At 30.8% G+C, this 26,299-nt stretch overlaps 1 protein-coding gene across 21 annotated transcripts in view; it reads right to left on the reverse strand.

The window, feature by feature from the left end:
• LOC126839085 (voltage-dependent calcium channel type A subunit alpha-1) overlaps window positions 1–23,160 on the reverse strand; it is a 138,135-nt gene extending 114,975 nt beyond the window's left edge. For 11 of the 21 annotated variants that reach the window (XM_050574053.1, XM_050574052.1, XM_050574058.1 and 8 more), the window contains exon 1: window positions 22,893–23,159. The gene's annotated coding sequence lies outside the window, so the exon portion shown is untranslated. Of the gene's footprint in view, window positions 1–22,892 lie in introns of all 21 variants that reach the window. The other 10 variants (XM_050574057.1, XM_050574056.1, XM_050574063.1 and 7 more) reach the window with 2 other exon arrangements.
• Between the last annotated feature and the right edge of the window lie 3,139 nt (window positions 23,161–26,299).

Below are 26,299 nucleotides of genomic sequence, written 5' to 3' on the forward strand. Positions count from 1 at the left end.
ACTCGTGGGTAGCTCGGCAAACCGCATACACAGTACTTGAAACGATTTCAAAAATTCCGTTGGTCGTTTTAAGCATAGAGTTTTTTTTTATTCCTAAAACATCAACTTACCAAGTGCCCTCACACTTCACCATATCAATATGATGTCTCCTTATGCCAGGGTTTAAATAATTGATTAGTGGATTTTTCGTGGAGTTCAAATACCGTTAAAATACGAAACCCCTCTGAAAAACGTTTCGTGTTTTATACCGAAATGAATTGCTTACAAATTTCACAATGACAATTTAAGTACACCGTAATGCAAAACAAATAAAACAAAGGAAAATACGATTTTGTTTATTCTCAATTAAATGAAAGCGATTTATTTTTAATATTACGTTAATTAAGTTAAATGGAAGTAATAAGTATGAAAAACTGATCAACTTAAATTTGAGACCTTAAAAATTAAAAAACATTATAAAAGAAAATTTTAAATATTTACTTTGAAAATTAAAATGGTTACAAAAATCTTGTTCTTAGCTTATTGTAATATGAATGAATTATTCTAAAAAAATGGTCGATAGCCAGTTTTAATTCAAATTTAAATACGTTTTCAGTAATTAACACAAAAAACTGATAAATTAAATATATCAATAAAACTCTAGGAATCGATCAAGAATTACAGCAAACACCATTTGATATATTTAGAGCGACACTAATTTATTAGAATGCGTAGTAATAACATAATAAACATTCATAAAACTTAGCATACATCATTTTAAATATATTGACAAACATTTTTAGATCACTATTTGAGTTTCAAAAGTTAATGTACAGAAACTTCCCTTTAAGTATGTTTTTAAAATAATTTTTTATTTCTATAAAGACAAAAACGGTCCATAAAAATTTACAAACTCTGCGTTTCGCAAATATGAAGAGGTTGTTATTTTGCTTTTAATAAGTTAAATATTGTTACGTCTGAGCAAACCGAAAGAATTAAAAACCAATATCATATTTCATGTGCCAATGGATTATCTATAGAGATTTATCAAATCGTAAAAATGCATTGACTTAATAACCAAAAGGGAGGAGTTTATTATTTTTTAATAAACCATGACTGAGTTTATTTATAAATAGTCTTAAAAATGACTAATTTCAATTTTGAAACCCTCCAAAATTAAATCCAAGTGGTACAACTACTATTAAAACATTAAATTCTCTCGAATTTATTATGCTCTACATAATATAATATATCGTTAATACGGTGTGTTGGTATACATTTTGGAATTGTTAACGAGAATTTAATAACAGCATGAGCTGTGTTAACGCTCGAGCGAAAACTGTGAAAATGAATTATGGATTATTATGTATATGAAATAGCGTGCAAACTTTAACAACGATATAGTAAACTACTATACGGAGAGATTTGATTGACGTTTAGGATTTACAGTGACAAAGAGCCCATGCTGAGCTAATGTGACACAAGAGCTAAAGTTTGATAAAATAGAGTTTAAGTTTTAGCTATGTGCTCATCGTTTAACGTGCGCAATGTATGTTAGTTTCCGAAGAGCCAAGGTGGCTTGCTCATTAACAAGTCTGAACAAGACAAAATAAGTCGAACAAACTAAAGCAGTTTAAAAATTAGATGACAGGCAAAAATATACGTATGCCTCTCCGCCGTCTTTTGTTGCAAACTTGACTTACTTATGTCATGATAGTGTACGACGACACTAGCTTTTGCGGGATTCTGGTAAAAATATAACAACTTATGTAAGGCCTCCGTGTAACACACAAAACTATGATGTAGCCAACAATTCCAATTAGTCTTTCGAAAATTGTCTATTGCGTTGCTATATTCTTTTTAAATTGTTTAATTATTTTGTTATAAGTAACAGAACACAACAATCCTTTCAGTACCTATAGTTATTTTTAAGTGTTCTGATAGAACTTAAATAATCAATCAATGTAATCCACGTTACATACATCTCGTACATATTATATTTTCAAATATTTTATGCGTAATATTCTTTTATTAATCATATAAAATTTACAGTTCAACTAAAAAAAATGTCGCCTAAAAACCCACGAGACAATTATTCCTACTGTACTCTTCTTCTCCTCGTGTAGGGTTTCTGATGGAATTCGAGAAAACGGTTTAAGAGCAACAAGTGATATCGTAGGTAGTTACGCTGTGCGAAATACAAACCAAACGATAATGGCTTATAAAGTTTTTATTTGTTTTAATTAAGAAACCAATTCAACGATGACTAAGACTCGAGTTAATCGAAATAAAATATTAATCCAAATCGTCTCTTCGGGACCAATTAAATTGTAATTCTCTCATATACTTACACGTTTGGTTTGTTTTTCAATTTTAGTCGCATTGAAAAAATCGACGGTGATTTATTAAATGTTTATACAAAAGCCGTTGGATACCCAAGGCGAAATAAACCATTGAAGCAGACGTGTAAATTTACATTAAATTACCATTGCGCTCGTGGAGGAAACGAAAAAAACCAAAGTCGTCGAGAGCGACCTGGAGACAATGAAGAAATTGCCGTCTGGTTATTTATAGCGATTTTCAGTGAAGCAAAAAAAAAAAAACAAACAAACAACTGTCGACGCAAAAGCCCTGAGAGCATTTTAGTAAGTTATACCTACCTACCTATTTCATTTTGCCTATCCAACTACCGACTAGAAGGTCAAATTATTTTCTTACCCGGAGTGAGTTAAATGTTTAGTACACACGTTGTATCATTTGCATAGACATTTGCACAACACAACAACAAAAACTACCCTAATAATTGCGTGTCCTTTATAGCTCGGATGACATTTAAACGCGATACTAAATTCCATTTGCACTAAATAGCCAAACATATAATTTAACAACACGAAACACAATGTTTCGCGATGGACGAGCAAATAATATTTGTCTAAAGGCGATTAATTTATTATAAATTATGATCATAATATAAATATCAGAATGGTCATTTGTCGCTATTGTTACATTTTTGCCACGCATTCAAAATCACTTCCAATATGCCAAGTTTCATGGCCTCTAAATATTATTATTTTCTTGTCTAACGCTAAAACCAAATATTAGTTAAAATAGGCCTTACCCCGGTCTAAACACTAATAATGTAGAGCCCGCCAAAAAAACAAACTAACATTGACTTCATTCTGGAGGTATTCTACAACAACTATTTAAGAAATTAATATACTATATAAATTTACAAAATCGGAATAAAAGTAATTTATAATTTATTTTAGCGAAAATATAAATTTATAATTTTGAGCTATTTCAAATAAAAATTTTAATAAATGATTTAATAAAAGTTAAAACTATTCTTTTGTTGTAATGAATATTAAGCTAATTTGAGTTTTTGGCATGTACAATTGCCATACAATTGACATCAAATGACCTGCCATACTTTATATAACATAATATAATATATTATATCTGTCGCAATTACTTTTATTTGAGACAACAATGTGCATTGTCAATGAACAAACAAATATATTTATGAATAAAAAAAAAACCATTAAAAACTAAATGAACCTAAATAAATTGAAAAAATTATGATTATGTTTTTTTTTTTTTTATTATTATTTATATTACACATTCTATACAATTTTTTGTACAATAAACGTAAGTGATAATGGATAAGTATAATTTTGCTTGATTTCTTGGTTGGAGAAAACACCCAGTGGTAGTACTCCGAATGAATAGTAATGATCGTTTTCTATTTTTTATAAAATACATTTTTTGGTGAAAATAAAATATCATGGTGTATATTGTACTTTCTAGTGTCTTTATAAGTAGGTTTATTTGTGGAAAAAAACGTTCGCTTGCGTCAAGACAATAAGGAAAATGTCATCAGAAACACAAGACAAATTATAGGGGATCCCCGTAATTTATGGTTCAGCCAGTTTTTTTTTCAATATCTTTCTTGCTCACATAATTTGTACTAGCGGTGACTCGCCAAAAGATTAATTTTGTTGTATTATACCCATGTCGTTTCCCAACAATTTTTTTCCTATCTAAGCTGTGTAAAAACCATTCGAAACGAACCCTAGTCGAAATGAACAGCGTTCCAAACTTTAAGGTATAACCTTCATGTATTCACTCTTCCAACCAAGAAATAACCGGTAAACATCATCATGGTTGATTATGCCATGGTATTCAGGGCTGTTTAGTCATTAATAAAATTACAATTAATAGCTATTATTATTTAGTCAAAATTAAAGCTACAAAATAGCGTTACTCTACTAAAAACTGTTATTACACCTGAGAGCGCGAAAGCAAATAGTACAACTATAATAACAGCTCAGTTTTAACAATTTTTTGCTATTATGCCATCAGCTAAGTTGAATATAAAAGAGGTTGTTTATTAATTATTTGCATAATAATATAAACATAAAATAACACAAATCTGAAAAAACGGGTAATATTTCTAAATAAATATAACTATATTGATTATACTATGACTATAAAAGAACAAAATATATTGGCATGAGTAGATAATTCTGTAATCTAATGATGTAATGATAGCTTTTATTAGCGATTCGTAGTAAACATTTTATTGTTCGACTAAACATTGTTATTGTATAACATTTTAAACGATTATTACTATTATTAATAATAATAACAATAATATTCAATCTATTTTTAAAATCCGTAATTAATAACTTAACTAAAGTTACTAAAATAAATTAACTTGCTTAAATTCTTCGTATGGTTTCAAAAAGTCTGAATAATAAACGTTGGGCCCTTAACGTTACAATCAAAATCATATTTTCGGATAAACACACATTACGTTACGTTGTTACAACTGTTACAGCAACAAAAGCAAAATCCACACACTCTTTGATTTTTACCCAAAGGAAATCCGATCATGTTTTTTCTTTTTTTCTATTGGCATGAGCACTTCACTCGCAAAATTAAGTTAATCAAAAGCAGTACGGTTGTGTTTTCAAATTTCCAAAATGGAAAAAACAATTTCCCTCGTGTTTACAAAAAAAAACATTAGATCGTTTTTTCGATTTCTTTTTTCGTTGACACAAAAGCGAATTTCTATTTATCCATTCACCACTTTTTTTGGCTCTCCCCCTCGCATTTCCTCTTTAACTTTTAAATTGCACGCTGAAGTATGATCAATGGAATATATTTATGTGTATACATATTATGTAAGATATATATTTATAATACATCAAAAATAATCCAGCAAAAAACTAGTACTCGCCCTGTAGTACTCTGTTTCTGGATGTAATATGACGGAAAATATCACGCGCCAAACAGTTGTACAAGGAAAACGTGAGGATCAAACTCAAAAGTAATTTGGAATAATTACCCTTTCACTGATTTAGGTTTTTTACTACAAACTTATCTTGTTGTCATTTGTGGAATCAATTATTTGATTATCGCCATACGCCAAGGAAAATTAATGTCTGTCACTATATTTAATTATTCCTCTCGTTCGTTTTAGAGGTATTTTTGAAATTAAAATAGTGTTTGACAATGTACTTTCAAACTTGACAAATTTATTTTAGTCTTAACTTAAATGATTTATAATAAATGATTTTAAATGAAAAAGTCTGAAAAACTTATATATGACTTTAACTTAAAACTTGAATACTTGATAACTTTAAACTTGAAAATGTTTAAAAGGTTATAGATGCCCGAATATGTTCAAGAGAACGCAAACTATCAGTTTATTAAACAACTTTTACATATTTTAACAATACCATAGGTCAACTGTTATTTTTATTCCTTTTTCCACATGTTCTTAGATCTAGATTCTAGTAACCTGAAACAATATATCTTGCGCCTATGGTTCAAAAAAAACGATAGAAAACGTGTTTTTTTTTTAATCTACTAACAAATATAATATACAGTTACATATAAATATTGTATTATAATATATAGATCGTTTAATATATTCTACCTATACTGAACGCTTAGCGATCACGTGCGTCTGGCTTTTTTGAAAATGCATATAATAATTAATGTAACGAATCGACCTTTTTTTAACCTATTTTAACGCACGCTATTCATGTTCGCACTTCCAAAAACAAATGTAAAAATGTAATCAAACGGTGTATTGTATTAATAAACAGTTTTTTCAACGTGCACGTTTTGACCAGTCTAATTATTAAAATCTTTATACCATATAATTAAGCATTAAATACAATTTTGGAAATAAAGGATTTTAGAATAAATAACAATATAAAGTTCAATTATTAAACCATTAAAAAAAACATGCTTATTTATAAATATATACCTATTTATATGTGACACATAAAACCCTTTTTTATCATATAAAATAATTTATAGTTTTATAATAACAACAATTAAATAATTTTTAATATGTATACATATATACTTCATCATAGAAAAAATGTAAAAACCAGTAAAATAAAACAAATTAATTCAGAAATGTCTTGAGCTTTGTTCTTGTCTACAAACAAAAATTCTAAACGATGGCTGAACAAAAAGAGGACTGGACAAAAACTTTCATATAGCAAACCAATTGCATCTGACATAATTTAAAATGATGTTCGCCCTATTATGGAAGTAGGGGAGTAATATGAGCGCAGCTACTAGAATATTTAAGAAAGTTTTACGGTGAAGCATGCAAAACTTATATATTATATACTTTTAGCAGTTTATAAGACATACATTTTTTTTAAAATTAGCTTAAGGGAAATTCGTTTCACAGTATTATTATCAAAATTAATATATTATTTGGAAAAAATAATGTAGGCTAAATGTATTAATATTTAACTATTTTAATTAACTGGAATTGAGTTATAATTAATATCGAAAATCAGAGTTACGCGTGCTTTTTTTATAGCGGGTCAGCGACACTACTTTACAAGTAAGTACAATAAAGACACTAATATCAGCTGACAGAGCGTAAAAAAAAACTAAGTGTAAGATAAGAAAAAATATAATTAAAACTTGCAAGTTGGGTACTTGTTTGAGTAGCGTGTGGATGTAAACAAACCGCACCCTCGAGAGATGTAATGTATTTTTATGTAGAGAAAAAGCCAAATACCCAGCGCCAATGATAAATGAGTCTGAAAACCCGCACCACCGCCAAACGATTTCATAAAGCGCCGTAAGACCTTTACCGTGATTCAGACAATATAGTCGCATGCCTATGTACTATACATAATATATTTTATGTATATAATAATATATACACAACGGTATCCTATATTCCCACTGGCAGACACGCGAATCACCGTTCCACCGCGTTAAAAGCCAAAGGCGCTCCATAGGCCCATCCATCAGCCACACCAGCGATTTTCGTGTTAGTCGAATAGAGCAAACGGATTTTTTGTTTTAAATACATATTTACTCGCACAAGGTGGTCAATACAACGTAAGACACTTATTTTCTTTGGGAATAATTACAAGTTAGTCATTTTTCTACTTGGAGAGTTTTTCTTTTGGTTTGTATTAATTTTACAATACTCCAAAGCTCTGTCAACTTTTGAAAATTTGACCGGTCGTTTATAGGTTTTGAATAATTATCCGAAAAGTTATTGAAATTTTTAATTTACTACCGGAGGAAGGATAGATTGTAGTATTATTTTTATCTACGTGCACCACTCAACCGCACTTAACCTCCCATCCTAAATTTTAAACTCTAATAATTTTAAAAGTAATTATTTAAAATAAATTATCTACTAAGATTTTTTAGAAAATCATTATTATATAAAAAAGTTAATTAAATATATTAGACGTTACCGTTTAAGTTTCAAAAGTTGATAGCGCTCTGGAAAATACTAAAAAAGGTAAATATTTGTGGTTAATTTATAATATTATAAAAGAAACACACTCGTACATAATATTACAAACGTTTTTAAAAATAAAAACTACAAAATTGCAGTTATTTCGAGGGAAGTTTAAGGATCGTCTAGTACTTCCTTCTGCTTATTTTGCTTACCCGTCGCGACCCTTTCGTGCGTGTGACGTGGAGATAACATCAGGGGGCGCTATGGTGTTTTTGAGAAGGGCCCATCGATAAGCGATAATCCGCCACCGACACGCCAGCGTTCTTAAAAAACGTAAGAACCCTTTACCGCTTTGAACTTAGGGTCGGCCGACAAATCCACAGTGACCTTTTGCCAGCACCGATCGATATACAGTGTTCCTGAGCAATTGTAAAAATGCTAAAAATGCCCACATAATTATTATGTTCGTGAATCTCAAGACGGTGTCACGGAAAATAACTACCGTGATACTATCTAACGCTGCTCAAGATCGGTTGGCGATTACCGCAAAGCTGGATAGTAATTAATTGTTTTTTGTAACTAGCGGTTACTCACAAAAAAAAAAACAACTACTTAAATTACTTTGTCACAAGTTATGTGAAACGTAACTTCATGGTTACAACGGGGAATATGAATAACCCAAGGAAAAGGTAATATTTTTATTAATTTAAAAAAAAAAATACTCTTTTATAACTAAAGTACGATAGATACAAATGTCAATAACTTTGTCTACTACTTTGTAACTCCCACGTCACTTTTTGTTCCATTATGACGTCTTATAACTGACGTCTGATGGTTTCAAATTTCATCAATAATCTTAACTTACTTAGTAATAAGTATAATATTTGAATTTCTGTACCTAATTAGTATTGCCAATTCAGTGAAATTAATTTCACATACAGTATAACGTCGAGAGATTACTTGAAAATACATCGAGGAAAATATCGTACAATACATTAACATAGTTTTAGAGTCTATCATAGTTATGTTATTAATTCTGTTAAAATATTCATTTAAAAATTAAAATATGTTTTGGTTCGTTAAAATTCAGACAGATAATCTCGTCCAATCTAACGAATTTTGTTTGAAAGCTAATAATGTTGACTCCTAATAGAATATTCACCGGTAATCGCCAAAATGCTAAGTTGAAGGATAAACCGCGTAGGACTAACCGAATAAAAGAAAACTTTTCTCGAACTTTATCAGCAACTTTAGGTATTTAACGTTTCCCGTGATTTAATATTAATTTATTTAAATTTTACTTTTTTTTATCAAACGTACGTAAAAATTAAAATATTTATTCCGCGTTAAGTTTTTTTAATTAGCAAATAAAATATAAATCCACTATCTTATATTACCTTAATAATAAACAAATTAATTACTTACCATTAAATATTATCCTGGAAAAATAATACGACGTAAGTAAGTTAGGCGTAAGTTAAAAAGGCCAAGCTAAAAAAAAACCTCATTAGACAATATTGACATCAATCAAACGCGTGACACTTTTTTAACATATAATTTTAAACGAATAATAAAATACAAAAAAAATGTAAAAGTATCTTATATAAACAAATCGATAAACCTTATTTTTAGTTATTCTTTTTTGTTTCTTTGATATGAGTTTTATTTATATTCCTTTTTCTTTAAAAATACGTTTATTCTTTAAACAAATTACCTTTATAGGTTAGGTATATAAATATAAATAAGAAACATTTCGTGAACGTTAATGAAAAATACCTGCCAAGGATTTTAAATTCAGCGGACATATTTATAAAAAAACTGCATTAAACTACCATCATAATGTATAAAAATCAATTCGGTACATTACGAAACTTATTTTGACAAGTTGTCCAAAAAGTTGTTAAAAGTTGTGTAATTGAAAACCGACACCTCGTTGAAATGACAATTTTATCGCCGTCAAAGAAATTGATTTCGATCAATTTAAAATTTAAATAGCTCAGAATAACCAAAGGCTCAAAAGCTTTTTATTCTTAAAATAAAAATGCCAAAAAATCTACAAGCACAATACAATAGATTGTATTTTTTCAACGTATTTTTAAAAAAAAATAATTACCTGACGATTAAAATTGGTTTTATGATTAACATTGTCTTATGTAAATAAAAAATATTATATTTTGTCGAATAATTTCTACACTACATAAAAAAAATATACATCCCAAAAAGCCTTCTTTGACCAACTTTTATTACAAAACTTTTTTTACAAATATTATCCACGCCTTTGTTAACACTTATGTCACAACATGCAATTTACCGGAAAAGTTGTCAAAACACTATTATCCGCCGCCGCCGACCTTTGATGGATGTGTTGTTTTGTCATCTGTCATTTTTTTGTTACATCCATATGTTTGTTTATATTGTATATACTATTATATATGTGAGTGTGTTATATATGACATAGTTTTTTTTTTAAATTAATATAATTAATAATTATCTGGATGAAAATGTATACATAATAGGAACTTATTGGGCATCGGTTTGATAACATCAAGAGAAAATAATATTTAAATGTTTTCATGTCCTTTACAACATTTATTGTTTAGTCGGTTTTACATTAAAAGTTTGATTGAGCGTGATCCCTAAACCCATTGTAATTTTAAAGGGTTTTGCATTTAAGGGTCGTTTCCAATAAATTTAACCTAATGAATCACTTCTAACATGACATGTACTAAAAGTTTAAGCACCACGATTAGCGGCCACCGACCCGCGCCTCTTTCGTGTGTTAGTCAATTAATTACACGACGATTAACAGCAGCTAATCGTCATAAAAGGACTTAACACACATTTAACAGCGACTTCCATGAACGGTTTAATAAATTATAATTATTGTACGTGTTGGCCTGGCAGTCACGTAAAAATATGGACCACGCACATGCATTAGCGAATTTAACCGACGTAGGACACAGTTAAGCCTAATGTTTAAGCGTCTAATGTTAAGTGTTACGGTGAAAAAATATTTTCCTAATTGCTGTATTTCGTCAATAGCTCGAATAAACTTTTTTTAATGATCTAGAGTGGGACACGCGTGAAAACTTAAGAAGTTTCAAACAGTGAATTGTTTCACAATCAATTTAATTTTTAACATCTAACGATTTTGTATAGAGCAGTATCGATTCATTCGTAAATTACATTAATCAATACAATAACAAATAGTTTTTGTTTTTTTTTAATTTTAATACTGTCTTAGTTAGAAATTTAGGAGCAACGAGTAAATTTTTTTATTAAATATATTATATATTGATGGTATAAAAAAAAGCTTAAATTTGTTAAAATTCCCATTAAGATTAATATTATTGTTTTAATTTAGTACATTATTTTATTGCCTAATTGTCCTCTCAACTTATCAGTGGTTTATCAAGATACATTATCCAAATAATATAATCTTCAATATTCTGTACTTGACTTGTGTGGAATGATTATAATTTATTTTTTTCTTTATTACAAAAATTTCAAAATCTGATAACAATGTTATTTTGACCATCTGCGTTGGGTTCTAAGCCTATACGTGCGCACTTCAATATGTCTGACATTTCTCTGGTAGTATATTTCACACAATATATAGGTGTTATGTAGACAACTTAAGCAAACAAATATCCAAGGCGACACCATTGGATCGTGATAGATGACCTACACGGATCATATATTATATAGGGTATATAGGGTCATGATGACCAAAGACGATAAAACGGGACAACCCAAGAGACGAGTTAACGATAACGACTTACTAGAATAAGTTGTCTTATAGCTTCTTGCTTCTTTAACGTTTGTTTCCTTTATTGCGTTAACACACTTTCGTTGATTAATATTCGAAAAAAGGTAAAATAAAATGTTAATTAATATTCAACAAAATGAATTTATACGTTTTGAACAATTTTTACGCTTTGCTATAACATGTAGGTAAATCATTTTATATAGCATGGTAAATAGGAAGTATTCATCCATGCACATTACAATACTACATACAAATTGCCATGCCTAAACACTCCGACCGTGATTTATTATACGTTTGTTTGTACCGCACCGTATTATACGGTTTAACGAAGCATACTTAATAATCTTTTAAAAGCATGTGGCTTTATTGTATTACAATATTGTAAAAATACCATGCGAAGCAATTCGTTAAAACAGCTTTTTACTTTTTAAGTGAATTCAAGTTCAGCGGCTATAACAATGGACATGAAATATTGTTATGAACAAATATTTTTGAAATTACATTTTAACCAAAGTGCAAATTATATTGGCGTATATGCATGTATAAGACTAGACTATAGTTTTAGTTTTAGTTAGTTAACGGGTGGGCCCAGAATGGCCCATGCACTCAGACCTACAGGTCCATTGTGCACACCCTCTCACCGAAGTCCTGTTTCACATAGTTTGTCATGTCCATGTCCTGCTTAGTTAATAACCTTCTAAGTTGAATAGTCCTGATTCCTTTATAAATCTCAGTAACTCTTTAATCCCAGTATCCTTGATTTCATCCTGTCCAGGAAAAAGTCTACCAAAGATACTTTGCCTTAGGGTAGACTAGACTATAACTACACAAAATAATTAATAAGCAATACATGTCTATACGAAACACGTCTAAGCTCGAACTCAACTATAAAACAAAAATTAAAAAACTATTTCAATATTTTCTGTTAAATAAACTTCGCGATTCATTGGCAATACCGAACTTTTATAATGTACTATTTTTTATGTACTTTTGACACCATTTTTTTAATACATCATGAAACTAAAATAACTAACGTTGAAAATAAATCTTCTTTTAATTCGGCTTAAAGTTTATATTCAAAATCCGTATCCCTCCGGTATAGTATATTTTACTTACAAAGTTGTTTATAAAATATTCGTTTTTGTAAAGTTTTGAATTTAAAAAACCAAGGTAGAACGGAAAACACTAAAATTTGTTTTACAATAAAAATCAAATATAATCTTTAATTCATAAGTATTTATACAACTACTCTTCGACTGTAAAACATTATAAGTAAAAAATGTCTGAAAACATAACTGTAATACATGATACAAAAGAGAAAATAATACATTATCATTTTAAAAAACCTCGAATATTTCATCAGGGATTATTAAAATCACGAATTCAGACACTATAAGACCACTTTGGAACTTGTTTGTTCTGTGCTTATTGAGAGCTAACGCTCTTGTATTTATTGTTGTTATTATACATACTTATTTCTAAAATACAACATAAACATGAGGAAAGGTGGGAATTAAGAGCTAAAAATATGAAAATCCAAACTACTACATAATGCACATTTCTACGATTATCTACACGATATAATAATAATAATGGTGTACGTTTTGTCCGCTAGTATTATACTTGGAGGGCTTGATATGAAAACATTATAACTCGTTTTCAAAACGTATAAGAATAATAAAGTGAATCGGTTCTCGAGTTTTCATCAGAAATTATGTTGGCCGTAAGAAAAATTATGAGCTACCGCTTGTGGTTGATGTATTATACGTCTAATACATTTGAGTTTTTACTACAAGGAATAAAAACATAATCCATAGTTTCTACAAACCGGCATATAAACGTACAAAGTAGAATATTAGATAATAAAACCATCCATACGTCTTAAATGAAATACACTAAGCACTCGGGGGAGTACTAAGAATATCGGTTGTTGTTGCCGCATCAAAAATTAAACGGACCCCTTTTTTTTGTAATATTATTCGTATACAATATGGTTACGAGTTAAAGTTTACTGTCAAAATAATAACCTGCTCGGCTTCGCGTCGAATCCAATTTAAACCAAAACGTCATCCGGCAGTATTACTGTGTTGTCCATGACGAAGCAAATACAAAATAGCTACACGTTTTGTTGGTATAACAACATTTTTTGTTAAAAAAAACTTCTAAGTATTATAATTGTTAAGTCAAACACTGAAGCTTTCAATATTTAAGTCCAAAAATAATTACTTTAAACTGAAACTTGTAATAATTATTGCTGTTAAACAGATTAAAGCTTGAAACGAGAGTTATTTTAAAAACGTGCAAACAATACTATAAGTACATATTTTGTAAGACGGCACTACGGTTATGCATTTTTATAGCATCCATGTGCACTATACGAGTTAAGTGTATTCTGTTTTACATTCTACTTTAGATTATTGACGAATTCAAAATATTATTACTAATCAGCATTACGCGGAGTTGACAATTTTTTAAAATTAAAATGTATGCTAGCTTACCAGTCGCATACTCCAATGTATGCAATCAATAGTTATTTCAATAAAATGAAAAAATGAAAATCTCAAGCTTAGTGTCTAACATTTGACATTTGTTAATCACTTGACGATATTAATTTTAGCTTTTAAACGAGTATTTTAAAATAACTATTAATTATAAGCCTTATTCGATGCGTAGAAAATGAGGCCAAGAAATGTATTCATCGTGACAATTAATTGATATTAGCTTTTAACTTAACCTAATAGATTTTAATTGTATATCTTAACAAAAAATACTTTATTTAACTGCACGGAGTTAACTCTTTGAGGGGCGGTAGTTAGTACATTAACCACTTTTTATATGACTCTTTAAGGGTTGTGGTTAAAGCAGAAAAACCGGTTAATACAAAAATAGTCAGCTAAACACACCATTAATGCACGCGGTTACTTATTATTTTGATTTCTCACTTGTATTCTAAATTGTTATCCAATCACTTTGCTGATTTTATTATTTTTAGCTTGCCCCTTCTGGGTCTTTATTGGTGACATTTCTTGCTCTTTGAAGAGTTTCCGAAAACAATTAACTCGATCAACCTTGTCGCCAATACTGTATTTATAGATTGAAAGAAACACAGATAACTGGAGGAAAATAGAAAACCAACGATAAAACTAATTAAACCACAATTGTACACGACCAAAGAGAAATCGTGAGGGGGGGGGGCGCGTTTTATAAACCCATCAAATGTGGTTTAGTGATTTTTGTCGAAACGATAATTGATTTCGGATTTCCATTGGTCGAAGGCAATCAATTCAAATGCGTTTTCGACGTCTTTTTTTTCAGGGGTTTTCCAATCGATTGCTTCTTATGGCACTTAACTGGCGATTGTTACCTGTGGATTAGACACCATTGTGCTGGATACTATATGAACGTTAAACGGAAACAACACGAGCACGTTTGGATGGAAGGCCGCGGTTCTGTAACGAGCTGCAGACGTCACGGTGATCTGAGTGAAAGTTCGACGTGTGGAGAAAAAAAAATAATGACCCTCGGATATTGTAGTAAGGGGATTTCGCATTACCTCCGAGTGAGCTTTTCGGGGGGTAAGTTCGATGCTCTTCTTTGCCTCCCCCTACCCCATCCCCAGTTCTTTCGTCAAGAAGCGTCTCGGGATACACATACATACTTATATACACCGAATAAATATTAATGAAACATAAACGCGATAGAACAACGTTAAGGGAACTTTAAGCGGTTCGCCGACGATGCCCGGAGGATTTTAAATTGCAATACCGTACCGTGGCTGGCTTTTAGTTCGAACGATATCGACTGGCGTGAGTAGACTTTTAAAAGTTGGGTTCGCCGTTTTCCGGTTATAACGTGGTCTAGAACACGGGCTAAGTTCAGGACGAAGGTATATAATAAGAAACGCAGACTACTGTACAACTGTCGAGAAAAGAAACGATGTACCCGCCATAAAGCAGAAGCAATTGAAAAGGAATAGTTTCGCTTATAGTTTGAGCCAACCTAAACACAAAAAGTCTCTTGGGTCTTTATCTATTTATTTCACGCTTCGAAGAGTATAATATATTTGTTTTAAAAAACTGCAAACGTTAAATTTCGCACATTTTTGTTTGTTGTTTATTACGACTTACTGTTACTTACAACTCCATAAAAAAAAATTATAAAATACTAATTTTATTATTATTATTTTCAACTATTAGGGCTTATTAATGGTTTGTCGGATCGAATGATAGTGTTAAAAATCACATAGTTTTTCATATTACTAGTACACATTGGTACTCTAGACGAACTAACTGCTAACGAAATTTTAGGAAAATTGATTTTCTTATTTTAAAGCTTATGCAATAACGATAATATATATTATATGATTATATATATTACCAAAATTTAGTAAGTTCGATTTACAGACATAGATAGAAAACTAGATAGCTATCATAATGTCGGTGTTGAATTTAAGTGAATAGCCGCCTAATTCGCTATTTTTATATGGTTTATGAACACTGACAATTTGTAGTGTTGGTAAAATAATAGTTATTTTTAGTGCATTCATTGTACATTATACTATCTACATAGATGAGCCTCGAGTGAAAATCGCCCAATTTCTATGACTTCACTTATTCACGCTATTGATTAGCAACTTAATGTATTGCCTTTGCAATAAATTTAGTTATTATCTGAAATATTATCTGTGCATCGCTTACTTATTAAAATATTCCCATTAATAATATTTGTATAAGAGATTAACTCATTGTCATTTAATTATGATAAGTGAAGCAAGTACTTTTAGCTTCGATGCAAAGCGAGAAGGTATTGGTTTTACTCTGATGTGGGCTTTTTTTTTATCTGTATACACTGTAACTTTTTTAATACTGGACCAATTCCTTTGAATAGCAACTCTATAAATCACAAATTTTATCTAGTTGGTACTTTGGAGGGGGGGGGGTAAAAGTTGAGAAAGTTTAATTCTTCACAGACGAAATTTGAAAAGACCATACGAGTTTTTAAGTTGGAACTTTTACTGGCAATAATTTCGAGAAAAAGAGTTGGATCGAGTTGAAATGTATAAGGAATAATTATTTGGTATGCCCGCATACGTCAGTTTTATCAAATTTAAACTATACCCATTTCCCACCCCCCTAGTGATTTTATTCAATTTTATCACTTTTATTTATAATAATTCCTGTAGACCTGTGACCTCTCCGTTTCCTCATTGCTTTGATTACATTATGCCTATACTCTACTGTACTAGTCCTCTCGGACAAAATCACTTTCAAATTAACGCTTTGATGCTCATTTGTAAGTACAGAACCTTAATTTAAACCTTTCTAACTTTGCTGGTTTATACTGTGCTTGGTTTGGACTGTACTGGCTTGAAAATACTAACTACCGATTTGCATCAAAGCGTTTTTTCGAAAATGATTTTATCACTTTCAGATTTAAAAATTCCTGTAAACATGTGACCTCCCCGTCCCCACTATGCCCCGACCCCACTGTACTGGTTTTTTTTTATATTTTGCTTATTAACCTTTTTAAATCCAGACTTCGTTAAAAACGGTGATATTGAATTGAGTCCTAAATATTGAAATGAGTCCCACAAATATTTGTGGGTTGTCGGAATTGAGTCCAACAAATATTTTTTTGGTTGTTTGAGTTGAGTCCCTTCAGCTTATTAGCGTTATCCAGGAGACACCACGTGGAGGTCGGCTGATTAGTCTCCCAAAAATGTGTGTGCTTGCTTACAAATGCTTTGCTTGTTTATAAATGGTCAAAAAAAACTTTCTATTTTAATAATTTTTAAAAATGAAATAGAATAATTTAAATGAAACAGATTTTAAGTAGTCAAATATGCTAATTTTTTTATTTTGATATTTGTTAATCTGTTCCCGTAAAAATTGTTCTTTTTACAATGTTTTTTTACATGTTTTTGTTGTTGCATTGCTTCGTAATTTAATTTAGGTATCTGACTGTATGCCTAGAAGAGTGACAACAAGAATAAAAATATTCGTATGTCCTGAGTGAAACAATGCATTTAATTTTGCATGAAAACTTTCGCAACTGTTAGTTGTCCGATTAGTGCTTGCTGAAAAATCACACCAAATTTTGAGGGGAAACTGTCCAACTTCATTGTTTATTTGGGACTCAATTCAATATAATCCGTGCAAATTCCCTCCTAATAATAGCAAAGGAGACTATGCTTACGATCTTATCTACGTAATCAATTCAAACATATTAAGATAAGAAACGGGACTCAATTCAAATAACTAAAAGTAGGATGGACTCAATTCGATGTTATCCGTTAAAAATATGATAATTTTTCAACAATATTATAAATGATATTACATTTTAATTGATGCAATATTAGTTATGAACAATGTAGTCTACAAGTTTACTCAGCCGATTTTTCACTGGCAATCATCAAATAACGTTGGGTAAATAAATATTATATTTCATACCGTTGCTCGACGACAATCACGCTTGAATTCTTTTGCGCACGACATTCTTCTCATAAGGTTGTTATGAGACGTTTGTACGGTTTATAGATAAACGATGATCCCTGATGACCTCTCGAGATTCGGTATGGGACTACCTACAGTAAAGAATAAAAAGTTCAGCAACTATAAGGGAAAAAGTCGTTATGTCAACACGCCCGCGACAACTTATGGCCGATAATATTTTCGTTGTTAAACTTTTATATAAAAGCTACTAAATATACACAAAGTGTAAATTCAGCTAACGCGTCAGTGACGTCACGGCGGATCGTTTATTTAAGAAATCGTACCGTACATCCGTAAACGTATTATGTCTTTTTTCCTATTACAAACGGTAATAACAGCGCTACGGTAAATCTCAGCAGCTGTTAATGTGACCTCTTTGGAGTACAGAAGTATTTCAAGGCACGCGAACCGCTCACGGGGTTTGATTAAGTCACGTATTCATATTATGCAAGTTCCTAAGGCGGAAGAGCATTCTGGAATATTTACTTTTAATTGAACTACCCAGCGTGTTCCGAACAATTTGGCTTCTGTACACGGAACGATAAATTTCATTGCGTGTGCCCTAATACTACATTATAATTAATGCCAATCTCTAGAGGATCTCCAACCTTCCCAGAAAACCTTTGTCGATACGAATAGGTAAAAAAATAAGAACAATAACAAAGAATATGCAATTATTATTATACGTTTTTCCGGACAAAAAAAAATATTTCAAATGTCACTAACATAGTTTTGCTACAACCACCGATTTCAAATCTACAATATTAAAAAAAAGCTTTTAATAATTTTCGAGAAAATTCCAAATATTTAATACCTACCTATGTTAAAGTTATTTTTGAACAAAATTAATAAAAATGCTACAAAATTAACGTTGACCGAAATTTTTCCTATAGTGTTTTAACGTCAACTGTTTAATTGATAGTTCTTTATTAACATTATATTTATTGTACTGTATAATATATTGTTAAATGGTAAATTACCGTTAAAATTTAATTTGATCTTTTTTTTCTCAATGAGTGGATCGTAGGTAACGTTAACGATAATATACTTTTTTTTATAATGTATATTTTCCATCGTGTGAACAATTATTCTACAATTACCAAATTGGTTATAGGTTAAATTTAGAGAAATGTTGTTGCGTGGGTGTATTATTTTCTACCCTGTATTTTATAATTATACCGCCGACCTCGTCTCGGATAAGTTTAAAAGCCATTAACGCATGTAAACTGCTCAGTTAGTACCGCATTATGTCAAAACGTACAACGAAAATAAAATCAGTCTCTTCTCATTTTATGAATTTATACATAATTACTAAATCGTCCAACCCCATTAAGTTCTATACAAGTCAAATCGAACAAAGGATTTTAGACATTACCATCTTAAGATGGTAATTTTATTGTACACGTGTCTATACATTTATAACAAATATTGGTCAATTTTGCTTAATGAAAATTAATCAAAACTAACGTGGTTTGGAATTGTTAATAACCAAAAACTATTGAACACGACTCGATTGAGTTATAATAAAACGTAATATTATATTATTATATAAAAATCCTCCCCCCCCCCCCTCACAAAATTTTTTCACGCCAAGTATAATATAAAGAGAGCCAATAGTAATGCACTGTTGGTTTTAGATTAGGGTAGAGAGAAAAGATGTTTTCAATGGTGTACTTAACATTTAATGGTGTTTTCTCTTGCCATATACAAACGATTTCCGGCACAAGAATGCATTTTTAGATTGAGCGGACCAACATGTTACAGCGGACACACCTATCTATAAATGAGATAAGTCAATATTATCACGTCTCCGTCGAGTAAAACAAACGTTGTACAAGAATATACTCTTTAAGCATTATAGTGGCTGTACATAATATAATGTAGCGTAACTATAAAATAAATTATAATAGAATAGAATATTCCTTATGATAGCACACGCTTCGGCCTGACGTGGCCAAAAAAACAATTATCACAGAAACGTTTATATTTCCCCAACGTTTTCCGCATGGAAAAATCGAATGATTTTTTTATTGGTATTTTGCGCCGTTAAATCAGAGCTGTCTTCGTGTTTGCCTAATGATTATTCTAACGAGAACACAGACAATCGAGTTACCGGTTAACAGTCAATTCAGATATGACCATGACTGACTTGTAAAGTGGAAATTACTATTTCAACGACGGTCTTAATTGTTCGAAATAACTTTTAATTAAGTACACTGTTGGTAAGTTCGCTAAGTTATTAACAGTGATTTGTTAGTCAAATCAGTTAGCATCAGATTAATAGGTACATTTTGTACTATTAATTAAAAACACAAAAGTTGTCTACAAAATTTTGCAAACCGATATTTTCAGTTAAACAGTTATTAGACGCCATCCTATAATCTTTTTTGTACCTATTATATCACTTACAATTAGATATTGAAAAATAATCTATATATATATATATATAAATTAATGTATGTTTGTCCTTTATTCATCTGTAAATATGAGTCACCATAATTTGTATAAAAACCTCTCACTTGTCAAATATTTAAATAATCATATTATTTGCTGTCACACGTATAATATGTAAACAATTTTGCAAAAGGATATTTAACAATCCGACGTGACTACCTACTTATATAATAAAATTATAAAATTAATTTATAGAGATTGAGAACAAATACACCGAATGTTGAATACATCTTTTCAACGGCAATAGCTCAAAAGCAACATCTTTATGATATACCCAACGTAAAAACACTCTGAAAAAAAGAAGCAAAATCCCAAATAAAATGGCTAGATCAATTTAGTTAACGATGCCAAATTATGGTTCGTTAAATACCCTTCAGCGTTTAAGCGATTATAACATGCAAACGTTTTTTGGCGACGGGTTTATTGATGGAACTACGATATTTTTTTGTGCTTATTTTATTAATTATTGTTCGTTAATTCGCAAAATAAATATTATCAGAATTCACTACAGTACTACAATAAACAAACAAAAACAAAACAATACACACGCAAACATTCCCAAAAATCAAACATTACATAACTCCATAGTCTATAGCTTCAACAATAATACTGTCCTAATGTAATACCATATAGCCAATAGTGTAATATATACCTTATAGTAATAATATAGTTTTTCCACAATATTTTACCATTTTTTTTTCAAAACTGACACAATTCTTTTATGTTATGTTCTATCACACTGGGGGAGGTTAATGTACATATGGGTATGTGTATATATATGTTAATAAAATATTAATTACTATTGCAATCTGACTGGGTGTGTAAAGTAATAAAATTAATGTTTACTACAGCGGCCATTGCGTCATAATAAAAAATATATATATTTTTTAAAACATCGTTTTTTTTTAGATGAAATTATTTTTACTAGAGAAAAAAGGTTAACATAGTAAAATAATATAATCGATAACGTCGCATACATAAAATCAAATTATTTTATATACATGAAATTCTGTTCGGGGAAATACAATTTTATTTTTTATTTCTTGATTACAAATTATTATGTTTACAAGTAGACTAACTATACAGCGTATACTCGCAATAATACTCAAAATAGGAAACCACTACACCACGGATTTGTTTAATCCTAGATAACAAAAAAACTGTAATTTTTATTTGGCACTTTATAACTAAACTATGTTTGAAACGAAAATGTAATACTGGCTTTGAACCAGCGCTATAAATTTGATACGACAAATATAAAATTATATCATTTTACTTTATATTCACTTAGAATAAAAATCGAAAGTAAACCATTTTAAGACAAATTACAATTTATCATTACGACCTCACCTGCGGGCACGAATACACAAAGGTTATACACCTCTCGTTGGTTACAAGATAAAAACAAACCGTGCAATTCGGAGGCCGAACAAAATGGTCACATCCGTATTGAACCCCAAAAAATAACACATAATTGTAAAATTGATACAATCCTAGTTTTGCGCCGAAGGTAATATGTAAAATAAACAGTAAAGCGCTCGGCAAGCATTTATATTTGTTGTTGTTGACAATGAGTGTTATAAGCTAACACACATTCTACGATAACTTGAATCGTTTTTAATTTTCATACATCTACACCAACAATTTGTACAAAGCTTCAGTTTTCAATATTTTTAAGTTTTTTATTAAATATTAATTATAAAAACATTAGGATAAAAATATCTAAATATTTTTTTTATTCAACTATATTCTAAATAAAAATGTTTTTAATTTTTTTTAATTTTATTTAATATGTATTATGTTTCTGGTCTAAATAAATAATAAAAATTATTTTACTCACTTATAAGAATAAGTGTCAATAAAGAAATGATAAAATTGTAAGAAAAAAATCAAATATAAAGTATATTAGACATTTGGGGCCGTTTGCCGATAAACAATTTGAGTACAAAAATGAACAAGCTACAAATCATCCAGAACCAATTTCCTAAGATTATGCTTAAAGGCCCCTTGGTACGTGCGGAACAGACAAATTTATAATGATACGGAAATACCCTTAATATATGACTGGATCAAGAAAGAACCCGTTTCTATGGACTTGGAACCAAAACAAAAAATATTCTTATCGAATGAAAGCGAAAACTCATTGAACGAAAACGAGCAACAAATAATTAAATTAAAATTCAATTTAGAAAACAATAATAATAAAATAAATTGTCATCTATTCATTACATAATATTATATTTTACAAATACTTAAAACAAATTTTCTCGTAAGAACATGGAATACGTTGGTACATTTAAGATAAAAATTAATTAAAAAAAAAAAAAAAATTCCGTCGTGGAAGGAAAATCTTTTTGACTTTTAATAACAACCGCACGAAAAATATGAAAAACGAAATCACTACAACGGCGCGGTGTGTGTGATGACATTATATTATTTTCTTATTCTACATACTCACCAGACAGCTCTCCGTTCCGGTCAACCGATTGTCTTGTGCATTGTCGACGACCCGCTAAAGCCGTTTGGACGTTTTTCGGACTCGACAATCATAGCCAAGACGCGAATCGTTAAAACATATGTATTCAAAAAATCACACACTCGCGAACAACGCTACAAAAAAAAACTTATTTTTTCATTAATTTTTTTTTTTTTACAATATTTCTATACTACTTCCGAACGGGTTGGCGGCTAACGACTAAGCGATTCGCGAGCGCCTAAAAATCACATCCGGAAACGTCGGACCGATCGAACAGGTGGTCCGGGAAAGATCCGGCGGCGGCGACTCAGCTACACTCGCCGGAGAGGGTGTAAGTGAACGAGAGCCAGATAGAGAGAGAGACCCCGGGGCGCCGCGGCGGGCCTGTCGAGCGTTATGGCGCGCGCGCCCTCTTCGTTGCCACCGCGGCCGCAGGGCTGAAGATTCGCGGATACCTGTGGAGAGGCGTGCGACGGTCGTCCGTGCGGCGTGCGGCAAGAGGACGACGACGAAGAGGACGATGATTGGCGGGCGGGCGAGAGAGAGAGGACGATTTTGCGGCCGCCGCGACACCGTATGTATATATATATATATATATATATATATATATATACACTATTACCAGCCGTCCCTGCGCGCGCTTATGCGCTTTGTTAACCGTATGTACGTTTTTTCCGTTTCCGGTTATAAATACTATATAATATTACGTATGCTTGTGTAGAGTTAGTAAGAATTTTATAAACGTGGAAGTTAAAAAAAAAATTAATGCAACGTAATGTACACGATAATATATTGTAGTAGACTGTGTGTCGTCGACGGCCCCCGTGTTGATGCGTTGATGTCGGCGCGACCGACCGTGACGGACTACCGCTTGTCGACAACGCGCGACCATCGGCGGCGACCGTCCGAGTACCCCCCCGGCCGGCGCCGGTCGAGGGGCATCGCGCGCACTCCGGGTGTCTTCGTCGACTCTCTCCGCTTCACGCAGTCACCTGTAGTTTTCTTCTTTTTCTTTTTTGTCCCGTTTTCCAAAATAATAATATACAGGTACGCCGCGGGTAATAAGATATTGTACTCGGTGTAATGTTTTTGAACATGCACTCTGTGGTTAACGGTATATATTTTGTCAACGTTAACGCGACCTTTGCGAAAGACTCAAGACGCGTTGCACGGTAAAGGATCTATATCTGTCAGGCTGCCGGCTTACGATAATCGCATCCGTCCATTAGCGCGAGACTTCCAGATCAGAAAACGCATTAAAATGCCTAAAAAAAAAAAGTAATAATAATAATACCGTATAAACCGCATTCCCAAGAGGTTAGCACAGTATCATCAGAGAAACAGTATTACAGAGGTAGAATTACCTTCGAAAATCTAATAAATCACGGCCAAACCCTTGGATGCAAATGTACAAATAGTAAGAAGTCAGCAAAACAAGGACTGGATAAAGTTCAAGCAAAAATCATCACACTTTACTTGCAAAAATAAAATGTTAAAATACAAAAAAGTTTTAAAAAACATATTAAAAAGTCAATAAATGTGTGCACATTCGGCAAAGTTTGATCTCGGAAGTCGTGATAAAATCATTTTATTTAATGCCAACCTGTGGATTGTTTCAAATTTTGCTGGCTGTATAATATTCATAGACTATCTTAGTTTATATCATCATGACAGCATTTTAACTATTATTTAAAAACTTTCAAACTTATTATGACTATTAAAAGAGTGGTTGGCTCTATTAGATGTTGTGTTATCGCCATTTTTTTACTTACATTTGATAGAGAGTTTATACAAATTCAAAGTTATATTCTTTGGTGAATGTATAGTTGTTTAAGAGAAAAACAAAACAAATTTACAAATTAATTGCATTTTTTAAGCAATTGCCAATTTCTTAGCACTTTCCCAATGACTATGGTTTTTAATCAATAAAGGTGCTGATCTAAGAAAACGGTTCCAAGAAGGCGTTCCAGAATATTGTACACAAAAAAAAAATCATTTTTATAAAAGCAATATTTTCTCAGCTTAGTGTCGAAACTAAAACAAAACGCATTCCTATAAACAATGATCAAGCGCAAAGAATTGAAAGTATTATTTTGGAATGACTTCAATTCGATAAAACTTGGTAAAAAAATAACACGTTTAAATGGTGAAATAATAAATGTACATTTAGCAGCGTAATCATATTACAATAATAAGCCAAAACAAAGTCTTCTGACTAGAAAGTCGAGACTATAGTAAACGAATTTACTTCAAAATTACATTTTTTATCAATTATTCTAACCGCAATGCTTAAGTTCTAACATCTAATAGAGTGGCATAATGAGTAACTTCAATGGAAATTCTTCAAGAGGCAAACTAAAATAATTGTTTTTTATACTATCATTGTTTAACATAACTAAGTAGGAGGTGCCGTTTCCACATTCTTCAAATGTAAACTCAAATGAATGTGAAATACATTTTATCAAAATATAATATTCACTACACGTGTAAAATAAATTTCATTAATTGTGTTTTTACTTCACTAACACTTAGGTCTCACATATTTACCAAGAGAAAAAGATATTTTTGCCTCCTCTATAAAACATCTGAAATACTGTAAATACAATTCTAAACATCTGAACTTTATAATGGGAATTACCTTTAGAATGTTTAATTAATTCTCAATTCGTTTAATAAATATTTTACAAATCTCCTGTCATTGTCTTAACTCAACAAAAACTATCAGTGACTGAAGAGTTGTTCGAATGTTTCAAAATTAAAATACATAATATTTCTTTAACTAAATTTTCAATCTATATTTTCTAAAAATGTACTCTTAAGGACAATATAATTAGATTAAAAAAACCGTTTGTTAAACAATTTCTTATGTGCTATTATAGCTTAACACAAAATACACAGAATATTAGCAATGGAATTTTTTAAAACAATTTCAGACAAAAAAAAATACAAACCATTAAGTTCATAGATTTTTTTAAACGTTAAACATAAACTCATGTAACTTAAAATGAAAGAATAAGAATAAATGCTCTGAAAGTTTTAAAAAAAACCTTCAAAATTACAAGAAAATGTATGTTAAAAAAAAGTTACACAACTTTTTAACGTATTCCGTCTGTTTTTTTTTTTTGGTTTTATTATTTTTTTGACTTTTAAACCCGTACCTTGGATAGCAATTGAGTGTTACCAAAACCTTGTCGACCGTAATATAAAGTGATTGATCACGGTCAAAATCATCCGTTTAAAAACTAATCGTCCCATTTCATATTAGTTTACATTGATGGTAACGTTACGTTAGCTTTTTTGGTTTTAGTTATTTTTTAAAGATAAAAGAAAAGAAGGCAAACTCAATGGGAGAAGAAAAAAAATAATGATTACTAATAACTTCGTCAAAA

This window comes from Adelges cooleyi, unplaced genomic scaffold (assembly GCF_023614345.1).
Source record: "Adelges cooleyi isolate 19-005CV unplaced genomic scaffold, UGA_ACOO_1.1 ACOO_flye_CR_arks_rails_tigmint_CR_PRNA_30, whole genome shotgun sequence".
Taxonomy (NCBI): Eukaryota; Metazoa; Arthropoda; class Insecta; order Hemiptera; family Adelgidae; genus Adelges; species Adelges cooleyi.